Source organism: Petaurus breviceps, unplaced genomic scaffold (assembly GCF_028583685.1).
Source record: "Petaurus breviceps papuanus isolate PSGF00001 unplaced genomic scaffold, PetGlider_PUasm1.0 90792, whole genome shotgun sequence".
Classification (NCBI taxonomy): domain Eukaryota; kingdom Metazoa; phylum Chordata; class Mammalia; order Diprotodontia; family Petauridae; genus Petaurus; species Petaurus breviceps.
In genome coordinates this window covers 9,272,085-9,289,190 of record NW_027187347.1, presented here as the reverse complement: position 1 = coordinate 9,289,190, position 17,106 = coordinate 9,272,085, and the positions used below count along the sequence as shown (strand labels likewise).

The window sequence follows — 17,106 nt, the reverse complement described above, 5'->3', positions numbered from 1 at the left end:
CAGCAAAGAGATCCCTGCAATTGCTCTCTTATCAGCCATTTGGTCCCCCCACCATCTGTGGGCCTGGAGCTCTGGAAGCAGCTGCTGCCACCACTGCTTCCATGTCTGCCACCTCCTCTGTTCCGGGGCTAGGACTGGACCATGCCCTTCTCTCACCCAGGTCCAATAGATTTTCCCCACTGACTTTCTACTTTGTCTTTGATGTTAAACTGCCACAGCTGCCAGTGATTCAGTCCCCTAAAGCCTACTCTGGCCTGGTCTGTGTTCCACTTCCAGTCTGGCACAATAAACCCTTCCTGTTGACCTTCTGGGCTTTCTTGGGCTGGAGATGGGTTTCACTCTGTCATTTTGTGGGTTCTGTAACTCTAGAATTTGTTTAGACTCATTTTTACAGAAATTTGGAGGGAATTGAGGGAGAGCTCAAGCAAGTCCCTGTTTTTACTCTGTCATCTTGGCTCTGCCCCCCAATTACATTTTAAAATCTGGTTCAGGCTGCTCTTGTGTGTTTGACTCCTCTGAACTATTTTAATGAAAATGGCACCTCAACGGACATACGTTACCAAGGACTTTTCACCAGCCTCTACTAAGTTGTCTCAGGGTCACACATAATCACCAGGGTGGTCCTCTTTGAGAATGAAGTACAAACAACAGCAAGCAAACAACAATGTACATCCCACTACTTTGTCAGCCCTCTGTTCGAAAACCTTCTTGCCATTGCCCACAAGAATAAGTCCAAACTCCTCAGGACCTCTACAAACGGACCCACACCTATTTCTTCCACTTAGTCTCCCACTGTTCTCCTAACAAAAATGCCCTGCTTTCCCTGAGCTTTTCTCCCAGAATGAAAATGAGCATTTCCACACCATTCTTGCATCATTTCCCTGGTCTGGAATTCCCTCCTTCTGCCATCTCCTCCTCCTTATTCAAGGTAAAGAAGTTTATTCAATGTCTCCCCCCCTTTTATCTGAAGCCTCCTGTTACTGTGCCAGCCCTCAGTGAAGTATTTCTTTCTCTCTTCTGAACTCTTGAAATGTTTATTGCCACTCATTTGATTCTTAGCACAAGCTTCCTGTTATTGCTGTTTCTTTTTTAAAAAATTCATTCCTTGTCCCCACCCACCTAATCAATCAACTCATATTTATGAAGTTCTCACTTGATGCCAAGTGCTCTGCTAGGTGCCGTGGATACAAGTTCAAAGAATGAAATAACCCCCCTCTTATTCCAGCTCAACTAAATTATAAGTCCCTGAGAGGTTTACTATTCATATTTATATCATATTGCCTAACACGTAGTAGGTGTTCAAAATTTTTTTCTTTACAATACCTCCCCTATGCTAAGTTTATGTTAAATACATCCCTAATTACAGATTGAATTGCTTTCCATTCTGAATTCTTAGAAGACATCACCAAGCACAGATCCACTCAGAAACATATAGTCACATTTTCTTTGGAACATATGGACAACATTTCTCAACTAAAGGAAGGACCAGCCTTTGGGTGAGTTTAGTAATTTGCTAGCCAATGAGTGCAGATCTTGTTCTCTAAAAAAAAATAATAATCTGACAAGGACTTTCTTTTGACAATGGCAATTTAAAACCAGCAAACCAATTTTCTTTTTGCCTTTCAAGGCATTTCTCCCTGATATTTTCTACTGTCTTCTTAGCCTCTCTATTTTGTCATGGGTTTGATCCATTTTTCTCATTCCAGATTTTTTCCTCTTCTTTAATCTTCATTCTTTCTATTAAGAAAAAAAAGTCTTCTCACAACACTGCTCTCCAGAATTTTCAGCCTCCCTTTTCAGGCTTCCAGAACACTTGATAGCTAAAAGGGCATGTCACTTAACTGCTTCTTGCCTTAGTTTCCTCAACTGTAAAATGGGGATTATAATAGCACCTCCCAGGGTTGTTATGAGGATAAAACAAGGTAATATTTGTAAAGCAGTTTGCAAACCTTAGAATCCTATGTAACTATTGTTATTTTATATTATTATTGTTATTTCAGTACTTGATACTTTCTTGACATTTTTCTTCCTTAATACATCATTCTTTTGGTCTTTCTTTTCTTGGCCCTTTGTGTCCCCTTGAAGTTGTTCTGGGCAACCCATCAGATGAATTAATTAATTTGGGTATCCTGGATCAGTGTGACAAATCAGCAATGAGTGGGACTTGGAACTGAACAGAAGGAGAAGTATGGGCAGGATGAGAGAGCTGGCTTCAGAGTCAGGGAGACCTGGGTTCAAGTCCCTCCTTTGATACTTACTGGCTGTGTGACCCTGGACAAATGACTTAACCTCTCCTCTCTCTAACACTGTAAGTTTCAGAGAAGATATTAACCTGTGTTGGTAGAGGGAATTCCTCTTATTAAAAGTTCCTGTTATCAAGGAGATCACAGATTTGATCCCTGTCCTTATCCCTTTCACTGGTACCACATCACCCACTGTTGAAAAATGCCCATCTCTTTACATCTAGTGTGTGGCTCCGAGTTATAGAACACTTGACTTTACAAGAAATAAAATGACAAATAACCCAGAGGTCAACAGAAAGAAGCATGGTAGTGTTAAGTAGGTTGCAGTGACTACCAACAAGTTACACTTGAAAAGTGATGTACATGATACCATGCGGGACCATATGAATCATATGTCAACCCACAAACATTTATTACTCCTATGGATGGAACAAATGAGATGATATTTTTAAAGGCTTAGCACAGCACCTGGCATGTGGAAGACAATTAATGCTAATTCCCTCCCTCTCTACCACATGTACTAGGTAGACTGTGCTAGGTTCGGAGGATACAAGTACAAAGAATGGAACAATTCATGTGTCAAGACCCTTACATTCTAATATAATAGAAAAGAAGGCAAACAAGTCGTGAGGCAAGAATTTGAGACTAAAGATAACTAGCCCTGGGGCAGCTAGGTGGCGCAGTGAGTAGAGCACCGGTCCTGAAGTCAGGAGGACCTGGGTTTGGATCTGGCCTCAGACACTAGACACACACACACAAAAACTATCTGTGTGACCTTGAGCAAGTCAGTTAACCCCAATTGCCCTCCCCTCCCCCTCCAAAACAAAAAAAAAAAAAGCAAAAAAATAAAAATAAGATAGCTAGCCCAAATGGTGCATTGGTGCCACCCAAAATACTAGAAATGCCATATCTTCTTTGGAGAAATTATAGGGGAAAAACAAAAACATAAACAAAAAAATACAGACAAGAATGCTCAGGATGAGAAGGTAGAGAGAGGTTGTAATAAGCATCAAACACTTTGGGCTCAATAAAAACCTTTCACTGAAATCAGTCAAGCATAAAACAATAATTTCAGTGCACATCACAGGGGTTGGGGGTGCAGTGCCCCTGTAAACTGGAAAATACCGTAAAGTTTGTTGGCCCTCCCTTCCTATCAGAGAAGTCTGAATTTTTTTTCTTTTATAGGGTGTTTACAGTACCTTACTGTAAAATTTAGGTTAAGTATTTAGTCATAGGCTATATGTAGGTCAGTGTTAAGTAAAAATGTTGTATGAAAAGGAAATAAAAAATATGAAAGAAATATGAAAATTAAAAGCAATCTGGAAGAGGTGAATGTACAGAACTGTACACCTAGTGATAAGAGGCAGGATTGATGGAAGTGTAGTCCTCCACAGGCTGGTGGTAATTTCTGGTTTTTCCAATGAAATATTTCATATTGCCTTCTATTTTTTCATTTGTTTGGATCTGTTTTAGAGTAACTTGATTTCTCATAAAGTCATTAGCTTCCGTTTGTTCCAGTCTAATTTTGAAGGAATTATTCTCTTCAGTGAGTTTTTGAAAATCCTTTTCCATCTGGCAAATTCAGCTTTTTAAGGCATTCTTCTCCTCACTAGCTTTTTGGGTCTCTTTTGCCATTTGAGTTAGTCTATTTTTTAAGGTGTTATTTTCTTCAGTATTTTTGGGGTCTCCTTTAGCAGGATGTTGACTTGCTTTTCGTGATTTTCTTGCATCATTCTCATTTCTCTGGTGGTAATTTCTTAAGCCAACTCCCAATATATCAAAATTGCAATGGGGAAAGTAGTGATGTGGAAGGGATTACTGTACAATGAAGTCACATCTTCTGTGGGATTTAGCTTCTAAAGTCAGTGTCAAAGTAAAAAAAAAGCCAGAATACTCAAAATTACCCTGGAAACTCCCTTAAATTACCCATAAATTGCAGTTCATTATCTTTAAATCAAAGGTTCTTCAACTAGGATCCATAGACCCCCAAGTAATCTCATGGTATAGATTTCAGGGGCTCTGAGAACTTGGATAGTAAAGCTTCTCCAGGGGTGGGGAACCCGCAGCAGGTTCTCCATCCCTGAATCCAATAGAAAAAGAACCTTTAACTGAAATTTAGTATTTCTTTTTATTATGATGTTTTCAAATATTATTCTGAGAAGGGAATAAGTGTTTGTTTAGTACCTACTATGTGCCAGATGTTGCTAAGTACTTTCTAATCATTATTATGATTATTATTATTATTATTTTGGCCTTTTTGTAAGGCAATTGGGGTTAAGTAACTTGCCCAAGGTTACATGGCTAGTTTTTTTTTTTATGTGTGTGGGTGTTGTCTGAGCCCAGAACCGAACTCAGGTCCTCCTGACTCTGGGCTGGCACTTTACTCACTGCTCCACCTAGCAGCCCTACTTTCTAATTATTATCTCACTTGATCCTCACAACAACCCTGGGAGGTAGGTGCTATTATCGCCATTTTGTAGCTGAGGAAACTGAGGCAAACAGAATTAGAAGACTTTCCAGAGGCACACAACTAGTAAGTATCTAAGACTGAATTTGAACTCAGGTCATCCTGATTCCAGACCCAGCACTCCACCCACTGTACCACCAGCTGCCTCAATAGAGACTGTGGCACACTCTGCCAAAGGGGTCCATTATATAAAAGAAAGTTAAGAACTCCTGCATTAAACAGTTGTAGCTGAAAGAGGTTAGGGTGTCTTGAAAAGATGGTACTCTACACCAGAGGGTAAATGATTCTGAGATGATTACTATAGAAACAAATATAAATTTTATTTTCATCCCTCCCCTCACTCCCAACTAAATTATTTATCAAGGGATAGGGTGTCACAGGACTTTTACTCATGTAGAAGAAAAAAAGACAGGTAGACTAATCTGGTAAGGAAACTGATGACATGAAAAAATACTTATAAAGGCTTTACACTTCTTCAGAAGTATGATTATGTTAAAGCAGCAGTTTTCAAAATGTGTTCTGAGGATCCCTAGTCCTCCCCAAAACCTTTTCTGGAGTCTACAAGGTAAAAACATTTTCATAAAAATATGGATGTTTTATGTTTTAATCTCTAACACAGTAAATACCTATAGATATAACCTACATAAACAAAAGCTCTTTCAGGGGGTCAGCAATATTATGAAGGAGTCCTGAGACCCCAAAAGTTTGAGAATCACTATGTTACAGGGCATTGCCCCAGTACACAAACTGTTGATTCTTCCTGTTTCACCATGAGGCAAGAGAGGACATTATTGCTTGTGGTTCAGTTGTTTTAGTCATGTCTCACTCTTTGTGACCCCATTTGGGATTTTCTTGGCAAACATACTGGAGTGGTTTGCCATTTCCTTCTTCAACTCATTTTTCAGATGAGGAAACTGAGGCAAGCAAGGTTAAGCAACTTGGCCAGGGTCATACAGCTGGTAAGTGTCTGAGGCCAGATTTGAACTCAGGAAGATGAGTCTTCCTGGCTCCAAGTCTCATGCTCTATCCACTGAACCACCCAGCTGCCCTAGGACAGGACATAAGGAAGTCATAGGGAGCACCACTGGGGGTTTCCATTTGGTGAAGAATCTGGATAGGCTAACTAAAGGTGCTTCTCTAATTAACTCTACAAGTTTAAGCAGAATTCATTCTATTCATAGTCCATCTGTGGCTATAATGAAGAGATTCTAGACTTTCATTCAGCATAGTAAAATTACCTTGTGAAAGGCACATGAGACCTGAGTTTGAGGGAACAGCCCTGTCACCTGACTTCTGTCTCTCTCAGTCCCTGTGACTTCAAAATATTATAATAACATCAATCACTCATGGCTGTTGTGAGGATTGAAATGAGATATTTGTGAAGTATTTAGCACAAGTGTCTGGCACTTGGGTGCTTAGTAAATATTGTTTCCTTCCTTTTTATCCAGGGAGCATCAGGAAAGCCCCTTCCCTCTGTAGAAGGTCTGGTCCCTGTCCCTGAACTCTCAAACTTTGGAAGCCTTGAACTTCAGAACCTCTGATTTGTGCACTTTCCTCTCTCCAGATAATTACTGGCAATTTGGGGTGGAAGCACATGGGTACAGGTTCCCATCTGAATGCAGGTCCGTGCTATTATGGTCCCCCATTTGCATTCTGAAGGTGGTAAGGAAGAGAAAAGAGCGGCCAGGTGGTGCAGTGAGTAAGAGCGCTGGCCCCAGAGTCAGGAGACCTGGGATCAGTTCCAGCCTCAGATACTTCACACCCACACCCACACATCCACACGCAAAACTGGCCTTGTAACCTTGAGCAAGTTACTTAACCCCAGTTGCTTAAAAAAAAAAAACAATCAGGTAGCTTTTATAGACCATGGAGACCATGGAGTGAGTTAATCCTTATTCAGTGGATCACTAGTAGACTGCTCTAGTTTCTGAAAATAATCAATATGGCAACAGTAGCTAGGTTCACATTCCATGGGAAGGTACCCTCTACTTGCCTCTAAACTAAAGTCCATTCCACATCATATTATCAAATTGACCTGGCAACTTGAATCAATCAAACTGATCCATCTATATTTCGGTTGTGGCAGTAGAAGTTTTGGATGCCTGATTAGGAGTTTTGAGAGAAAAATAAAGATGAATATTAAATAACCATTTGGTGCTTCTTGGCAATTTTGTATTACCAAGGGGACAGGGTGTCTTGATTTCAGACAATTGGTGAAAATTCTTTCTTTTTAAAAAATATATTTTGTTTTTACATTTCCTTCATTTTTGAAGATGTGCTTTTCCCTTCCCTTCCCCATGAGCCATCCTTTGCAATAAAGAATTTTTAGAAAGACATGTCAAAAAAGCCCAATGTTATGTACAATATTCCATACAACAAAGAATGGAGAAAGGTTCCTTTTCTTGATCCTTTTTCAGGTCCAGGTTTCTTTGTCATCATTGTAATCACATGTACCACAAATTGTTCATCCATTCCCCAAGTGATGGGGCATTTATTTTGTTTCCAGTTCTTTGTTAACACACATGCATGCATGTGCACATACATATACACATACACACACTGCTGCTGCTATTAATATTATAGTGTCTATAAGACTTTTCTTTCCCTTTTTAACATCCTTAGTACATATGCCTAGGTAACAGTTCTTTCAATATAAAGGTCCCCAGAACAGAGAAAGGAAACTCACCAAATTGCTGTTGCTTGACAGAAATATCCCATGAGAACATGTAACTTCTTTTACTCTAATTCTATTCTCACCAAGGAACCTTCTGAACTGAAATTTTGTCTCATGGGCAGACCTGCCCACTAGGTGGGGATGCCCTGTGCAAAGTTCTCAGGCCAAACATATCACCTACTCTAAACTAATTGACATTTGAATTTAAAGTCAGACTCTGGTGTGTGATTAGTGTTAATGACTCTCTAGAACCTGACCACTCTTGAGTGAACTAGTAAAAATGAGATTCTGAATTTACAAACTTAAGGATCAGACCCTAGATGTGGGTTAACCCCACCCACCAAAATACAGACACTTGAAGTCATAGGATTTGGAGCTGGAAAGGACTTTAGAGATCATCTAGCTCAAAAGTCTCATTTTTTTTTCTTTCTTTAGGGGAAAAAAAGGTTTTATTGATGCTTTTGAAAACACGGTTATTATTTATTAATTCTATTTCTCTTTCTCTCTCTTTTGTTCTCTCTTTTCTTTCTCTCCTCTCTCTCTCTCTCTCTCTCTCTCTCTCTCTCTCTCTCTCTCTCTCACACACACACACACACACACACACACACAGACTAAAATCTCATCTTTTCATAAAGAAGTACAGTTAAGCAAAAGAAATTGACATGTGTCTGACAGTCTGATGCCTTATTCACACCCGCAGGTAAAAAGTAGAAAAGTGCACACTCTGGAATCAGAGAACGTAGGTTCAATTAACCTCCTCTAATTCTTATTGCTTATATGATTTGTGTAAGTTATTTAACCAATCTGGGCCTCAATTTCCTCCTCAGTAAAAGGAGGTTGGAGGAGGGCCCTTCCAGACCTCGGATCCTGTGAGCCTATGACTTCTCCGCTAAGAGGAAGGAGGTAGTCCTTAGTCATTTTAGTCCTCTGAAGTCAAGATAATACCCTGATTTTTGAGATGAGGAAATTGGGTTCTAGAAACATGAAAGAACTTGCCCAACAACACATTAGTAGTTATTAGTAGAGCCCAGCCTGAAAAAGCTTGAAAACTCTTGTATTGACTTACAATGACTAAGGCACCTATGCTATCCACTTTTTACCCTCTGCTCTCTTTTAAAGACTTGTGCTATTTAATTTCACCTCTCTCTTGTTCTTTTTTAGAAATAAAAAATAGCGTATGTCCTTGTGCCTTTTTTGGTGGTAGTTATAAGTCTTCTGTCTGCCATCCATCTCTGCCTTTCACTTCTTTACTGGGGAGGTATGTCAGTGCCTTAGAAAGCATCTATTTTCATTTCCTCATTAGATTCCTTTACCCCTCCTGGGACTCTCTCCTCAATGCTTCTTTGTTTTCTGTTTAACCCTTGGGATTTGGATCCTTTCTTGTGTGACTCTTGGAACAGCTCCCATTTTTCATGTGCTTCCCTTTCCTCCTTCAAATCCCTCCATAAAACTCACTTCTTTCACTTTGCTTCCCAGCATTGACCTTCTCCCCAGCCACATCAACTCAACTCAATGTCTTACTGTTATTCACTGTTTTGTTTATGTCTAACTCAGACAGTAAACGCCTTGGGGCTGGGTTTTCATTCTCAGAGTTCCATGCTTTGCAAAATGCCATATGCACTTACCACACTCTATAAATAATAAATAATCAGACTGAAGAATTGGTAAACTGATGCCAGATCAGTGATTAGCATAAGTACTCAACTCAGAAAGACTTGTGGCTGCTGCTGACACAAAACCTTTCTTTCCAAGAAAAATAGGGGAGTGAAATGGAGCTGGAAAAGATATCAGAGTTCCAGGGTTGCATTTCAATTCAGACTAAGGAGCAGGCTTGCTGTTTGCATAGAAGACTCTCAGGGCTCTTTCACTACTATGTCTTGAAGGAACTTCCCTTTCAAGGAATAGAATGGCACTTGGGTCTACCATGTACATCCTCGGAATAGTTCTTTGACTACAACCAAAGTGTTCTCTTTTTCTCCATTTCTGGATTCTCTGGAGGTAGCACATATAGAGAAACTAGTAGCTCCCGAAGAATTTCCAGTTCTTTAGTAATCACACTCCTCAGCTTTTATTGATGCCTAGAAAGAGTCATTTTGACATAGATGTCCTGTGTACAGGAATGTGGGGGTGGGGGAGGTAAAGAAATAGCAAGGAAGCAGACATAAGGAGATGGAGCATTATAGCCGAACATTTTGATATTGATGTATTTCCTGGTATGGTGACCCTATTAGTTTATTTATTAAAAATATTCATTGATGGATTAAATGATTAAAGGAATGACTTTAACTATCCAGAAGTCATTTCTTACAGTCTTATTTATTTAGAACAGTGGGGTTCCAAGGTTGGAGGTATGGGCAACTGGAGGAGCATGTTCAGACCTCAAAAGAAGCTGTGTCTTGTAGGATAAATGAATCATAGGGTAGGAACATGGGTCTCATCCTAACCCTTTCTGCCATAGCATAGAGTGACTTGACTCTGACACAACCATACCCATGTTCTACCTCATTTCCTTTACTTTCTCTTCTGAGCTGGGTGGCTCTTCATGGAAATTCTATCTTAACCTCTCTCTACCCAGACATCCACAGCAGCAGCTTTGCAGGTATCATTAGGGAAATTCTCTCCCACTCAGCAATAACTGGTAAATAAGACCTCTCCCTCCTCCACCACACACTATTTTTGTTTTGGGTGGATCAGAGTGAGTGGCATAGGATGAAGGAGGCATGGATTAGTAGTGATCTTCATCACCAATCCCATTAGTTCTTGCTCCTCTTCCAAATTTACCTATTACTACTGACAAGGGAACTCCTATCTTTCTAATTATCCAGGATCAAAAAGATACCAGCTTTGACTCTTCACTTTCCATATCCAATCCATTGCTAATTCTTGTCATTTCTATCTCCAGAGGGACTTTCATACCTTTTCCTTTTCCTTTCTCTCCAATCACACAGCCACCACCCTAGTTCAGGTCCTCATCTTCCTTCACATGGACTATTACAATAGCTTCCTAATTGGTCTCCTTGCATCAGGTCTCTCCCCTCTCTAATCCATCCACCACTCCACTGCAGAAGTAATTCTTTCAATGCATAGGTCTAACCAATTCATTCCTCTACTTAATAAACTCTAGGGGTTCCCTAATGGACAGTACGATTAAATATTATTTAATCTTTCATCCTTTAACATTTTGATTTTTCTGTGTTTTATGATGGACATCATTATGAAAGTATATGCTCAAATTTTACTGATTTATTACTAAAAGCTATTCGTGATTAAAAAAAACTTGGAGACCAGGTATCTAAAACATGGCTGAAAAAGAAGCAAGTAAATAGGGCAACTCAGTGACCAGAATAAATGCCACAGACTTCACAAATTAAATTTAGCTCAATTACTTACTCATGTGAGACCCTAAGGACCCAGATAGGTGTCTACAGTTTTATGAAATTTATATATTTAGTTTCCAAGCTCTTAGCACATTAGAAGCTGTCAAATGGAAGTGGGAAAATGCTTTTTAGCAGGCAGACACAATATCAGTAAGTCATGGTGTAGTTAGTGGGAAGGACATCAGAAAACTTGGGTTGAAGTCTGACTGCTATTTATGTCTGTTGTGACCAGTTATGTTCTTTGGCCCTCAGTTTCTTCAGGTTTAAAATGGCGAGAGGGAAGTTGGATGCAATGATTTTTAAAGTCTTTTCCCATTCTAATAAATGACCACTGATAGTCTGACAAGAAGGGAAACAAAATCTTGTGAAGCAGACAAAAGAACTCCTTTTGGAGTTTGGGAACAGTTAGTTTAGGGGTCAAAAGTCCCAGTGGAGTTTGAGAAGGTAGCTGGGGACATGTTACTTCCAGCTACTTCTTTCTTCTCCCTTCAAGGTAAAGGCATTCCTGGGCATACACTGGTAAGCTGATCCTGTGTAAGTGGGTAAGGCAGTTGTTCCCTTAGAGTACATGTCCATGAGTGGGCATGTGGTGGGATGAGAGCCCAGGTTTGAATTTTAATAAGCTGTAGTCTGGGTGCTAGCTATTATCTACTTCCTGGCATTTCCCTGGGGAGTCTCTCCACCAAGGGATAACTGGTCCTCTCTAGACGAGAAGACCTCTGGTGTTTGATTAAGTTGTGGTCTTATTCCCAATGGTAATTCCCCTATGTCTATTGGTGGTGCATGGAAACCTGCCTCTCCCTTGAACCGAGTTTCTATGCCAAAAAGAAATCCCCTGGAATAGGCAGCATATAAATAACAAAATGGCATTATTCCTATCTAGGAAAAGCCATCCCTTCATTTCCCACCAGGCTGTATTCCTCTTGACTTTTTTATCCCATTATGCCCTAGAAATCTCTTTATCCTTTAAGATGATCTCAGCCCTGGAACTCACACCTCAGAGCACCCTATGCTCCTGGGGTCCTCCCCCTAATTGGAGCATGAATTTAAGGAGAGAACCCCTATTTAAAGAGAGGACCCAGACCAGCTGTCTCTTAATTTCCCACCAGGCTGGACTCTTGAGCTTCTCTATCATGTCCTATGCCCAGTACCTTCTTCTCTCACCCCCACACTCCCTTTTTCAGCTTCCTTCTATATGATGTTTTCCTTGAAAACAAGGACTGTCTTTCTTTTTGCTTATATTTTTATTCCCAGTGCTTAGCACAATACCTGGCAGAGTGCTTGTTAAATGACTAGGCATTTGACTTTTTAGTTCCCCAATAGACTGGTAGTGACAATGATCATACTTTGTTCTCAGCTTACAACTGGCCATACTTCAATCAGTGGGAGCAAAGATTCTGAGCACTGATCTCAGCTGGCACACCTCACAAAGCTGAGGGTAGGCATATACAGCTAAGGGCACATGTTCATCTAGCAGAGAGGGGCAGTTTTTCCAGATGTGTCATTGATTGTCCTTGGTAATTCGCCTATACTCTTCCAACGCGGGGGGAGGGGGGGGGTAACTAAACATGACCACCTACCCAAATCCTACACAAGATTTAAAGTCCTCCTTAAGCCTTACCCTCTTTGTGAAAATTTTCCTAACCACTTCATCCCACAGGACTCCAACCCTCCTCAGAAATGTTATCTCTACCACTCATTTGGTGACTGTCTTGTTCTCCTAAATGATCTTATGACATTGTATGATCCCATTAAATTGTTTGTCATGTTTCCCCAGCTAGACTCTAAGTTTTGTGATGTATAAAAAGTTTGAGAGACACTGTTTCTGGGTTGATTATTTTATTAATCACTAGCAATAATTAAGAAAAAGGGGTCAGTGGCACTCTTGAATGCCAAAAGACCCTTCATGGAATCCACTCAATGCTTATATGCCCTTGGAAGAGGGGGTGTTCCTGAGTGTGGCAATCAACTCTGATTGGTTAGCAATTAATTAGAAGAATGAATATTATAATGAGAGGAGGCTTATTCTAATAAGGATCTGGGTTGGGGCCTGACTCTGATCATTCAGTTTTGATCAAATAGACTATCCAGGGGTAGGGAACCTACAGCCTCAAGGCCACATATGACCCTCTAGGTCCTCAAATGTGGCCCTTTGACTGATTTCTTGGGTTTCACTTGAGGACCTAGAGGGTTAAAGGTGGCCTTGAGACCACAGGTTCCCTATCCCTGACCTAGACAAAACGGTCTGCTCTGCTTAGATCTGGCTGAGGGGAACACAATGGGCCTAAATTCACCTTAGATTAAATTCTTTGTAAATTTCTCTAACTGGGTGAGGCAACAACTCCCACTCAGGACTGAAAGGTGCATACCCCAGGGATTTGGACAATCTCATCCATCAACAATGTCCTTCAGATGTTGGGTTGGCCTAGTAGAGAATGAGGATCTAGGAAGGGAGAAAAACCTGGATCTTCCCAATTGCTTATATATTGCTTGACTGCTATTATTTAATAATAATTTCTCTCAGTTCTTTGAGGGCAGGAGCTGTAACTTATATTCTGTATCTACTGCAGCATCTAGCACAGTGGTATACTTGCTGAATTCTCAGGAAAGATATTTTAATTTGATTCTTGATATCTTCTGTTTTTATGCTATAGTCATTTCCAGATTATACTTTATTCTCCCCTGTCCCCACCCTGCAATCTTTCTCCAACTGGGCCCTCCTTTGTAATAAAGAAAAATAGGCAAGACTGAAGAAAAAATGGCTGCATCTGACAGCATAAGCATCCTTCTGCTCTTTCCTTCCCCCTCCCCATCTCTACCTCTCTACCGAGAGGAGTTCAGTATATTTCATCATTTGTCCTCTGGTACCAGGATTGGTCATCACAATTAATCTTCCTTTGGTGTCTTTTATTTTCACTATTGTAATCATTGTTTATCATGTTCTTTGGCTTCTGCTCACTTCATTGTATGTGAGTGCATATGTGATTCTCTGGATCTGGAATCAGAGCACCCAGGTTGGAGGGGGCAATGTGGTAAAACAGAGGAAACCCTAGCTCAGCAGTCAGAGAGCTTGGTTCAAATCCTGTTCTTCCACCCATTTCCCAGGTCACTGTTTGCTAGTCACTTCACCTCCCTGGGTCTCAGTTTCCTCTGCTGTAAAATGAGGAGGTTGGACTAGATGATCTCTAAGGGCCTTTCCAGCTCTCAGTCCAGGAGTCTATGCTCTCAGTTCCTCATATCTGTCATTTCATACAGTGCAAGAGTATTCTATTAGATTTCTATCACTCAGTCTACACTGAAGAACTTTGATCAGCTAAATTATTAACCATAATTCTAAAAGACTGATGAAGAACATCACCCATTCTCATGACAGAGAGATGATGGGCAAGTATAGAGAATTAGAAATGCATTTTTGGACATGGTCAATGTGGGAATATATATATTTTTTTTCTGACTGTGCTTATATGATACAGGGCTCCTTCCTTCCTTCCTTCCTTCCTTCCTTCCTTCCTTCCTTCCTTCCTTCCTTCCTTCCTTCCTTCCTTCCTCCCCCTCCCCTCCTCTACCCTCCCCTCCCCTGCACTCCTCTTCCCTCCCTTCCTTCCCCTCCCCTTCCTTTTCTTATTTCTTTCCAGTAGGTGAGGGTAGTTAAAAAGAAGAAAAATAATCACTCAACATGCATCTATTAAACACCTATTAGATGTTGGAGATACAAAAACAAAAGCAAAATAGCCTCAGCTTTCAATGAGCTTACAATCTCATGGATGCTGTGCCCATATCTAGGTATGTAAAAAACAACTACAAGGTGACCTTAAGGTCATTGGAAGGGGGCAGAGCAGTAGCAGCCTGAAGACCAAGAAAGGCCATCTGCCAAAGGTGGTGCTGTTTAAGTATAGTACTGAAGGGAACGAGGAATTCTAAGAGGTTAGGATGGAGACAGCCAGTTCATAGTCATGGAGACAGAGGATGGAATGTTATATAGTAATTAATACACTTATTTGTTTTGCAATTGCTCAATTAATGGGTACTACATTTATTTACTTTTGCAGGTATATGCCCAGCAGTAGGATCACTGTGTTAAAGGGTATGAACACTCTAGTGATTGTTCTTTCGTGACTTTTAATTGTTTTCCAAAGCATTTGGATCAATTCACTGCTCCATCAACAATCTTCATCAACAGTATATTGGTTTTTCCACAGCCTTTCCTACATTGACTATTCATCTTTTATCATCTTTGCCAACTTGCTTTGTATGAGGCAAGATCTCAGAGTTCTTTAAAAGTACAATTCTCCTATTATTTCACAAAAATTTTATATTGCTTGATTGATTACCCTTACCATGAATGAGAAAAAGTTAAGTAGAACTGAAAACCTTAACCAATTGGTTTTACTAATTTAACCAATCAGACTTTGGGGCATAGGAGGTAGATGGAGACCATTTTTCTCTATGCTAGCCTCCAAAGTCTCTTTAAAACTTATCTTTGGCCTTCTTACATCACTTATTTGAGGACATAGGTAAAATCTGCTTTAGGAAAGAGTCATTATGTTTCCCAAATCACTCTTATTGGAATGACAGCCAGTATCAAGAGGAGAAGAATATTTTGGCATGCCTTGGAAAGAGTACTTGGCATGAGAGAATGAGGATTTGAATCCCAGATGTGCTCCTTATATTACCTTGACCAGGTCATTTGCCCTCTCTTTACCTCAATCTTTACATATATAAAATGAGAGAATTTAACTGTGTCAGGGGTTCTTAACTTGGTATTCAAAGACTGCCCCCTATCCTACCCCAAGAGGTCCATGGACAAATTTCAGGGGATCCATGAACTTGGGTTGGAAAAAAAAAATTACTTCTTTTTTTTCACTGAGCTCTAATTGAAATCCAGCATTTCTTTCAACTATGAATTAAAAACAACAACACATTATTTTGAGAAAGGGATTCATGGGATTGACCAATCTGCCCAAGGGCTCCATGACACAACAAAGGTTAAGAAACCCTGAACTAAAGGATCTCTAGCATCTTTTCCAGCCCTAAATCTTTGATTCTCCCTCAAGTTCATAAATCCCCACAGACTTCTCTCACAAAAGCTTTGCTCAATTTGGTCTTTTAGTAACCTCTTTCTTTAAAATATGATGTGATTTTAAAGCTGATGATAGGTGTTAGATGGAAATCCTGGAATCAAAATCCAATTTATTCACTGGAAAGGTACAGCTGGGCTAGCTATGGCATAAACTTTTCTTATTGAAACTCCAAAGACTCAGGTCTGGCACATGAATAGTTTTAGAGATGACTGGCCTCAGCAACTCATTCCCTTTTGGCACTTCTGCCTAACCTGCCCCCGTGCCAACATAAATCCAGGTCTCATGATGAGATCAATATTTTTCCACTTGGAAATAAGTAAAATCACCAGGTCATTTTAGATGCTCTTCCAAATCAAGAAAAAAAAAGACTACTATTAAGAAACAGTGTGGTATAGAAGGGAAAATGATGCCTTAATTTTCCAAGTCTGAAAACTAAGTCAATTACATTAACTTTGATTCCTGGCAAAATTCTAGACCAGGTTAAAGAATGAAAATTTTGTGGATATTTAGAAAAAGAATAGGTGATCACAAAAAGCCAGGCTAGTGTGGCTTCTTCAGGGACCAGTCATGCTAGACTAATCTCATTTTCTTTTTTGATGGGATTACTAGACTGGTAGGTCTGGAGAATGCAATAAAAATAATTTACATAGATTTTAGCAAAGCATTTGATATAGTCTTTCATGTTATTCTTGTAGAAGGCTAGTAGCCTAGAGTCTGGTGGAAGTATAACTGGCTGAATGGCTAGAACCAAAGACTAGTTATTTGTGATTCAGTGTTGGCTTGGAAAGGAGGTCTATAGTATAGTGCCCCAGAGATCTGTGTTATTTAACATTTTTTTGGTCAACAACTTGCATAAAGGGATAGATAAATATGTTTATTGAATGTGTACATCACATAAGTCTATGAAAGATACGGATATGGTACTGATGTGTTGGGTGACTGAATCAGAATCCAAAGAGATCTTGCCAGAGTAGAATGTTGGGCTAAAATCAAGTCAGGTGAAATTTACTAGGAATATAAATGCAAAGTCTTACATCAGGGTTAAAATTAAAATCAATTTCACAAATATAAGACAGAGGAAAAATGGTTAGACAGTTCATCAGAAAACACCCAGGTTAAAATTAAAATCAACTTAACAAGAATGAGATAGAGGAGGGATGGTTAGAAGTTCTTCAGAAAAAAAAATTTTTTTTCTTTTCCCCCCTTCTTTCCTTTTCTCCTTCCTTCCTTCCTTCCTTCCTTCCTTCCTTCCTTCCTTCCTTCC

General features: G+C 39.9%; 1 long non-coding RNA gene across 15 annotated transcripts in view; it reads right to left on the bottom strand.

Annotated features, from left to right (window-relative positions):
• Positions 1–17,106, bottom strand: part of LOC138147403 (uncharacterized) — a 185,472-nt gene that overhangs the window by 144,836 nt on the left and 23,530 nt on the right. The window lies entirely within an intron of this gene.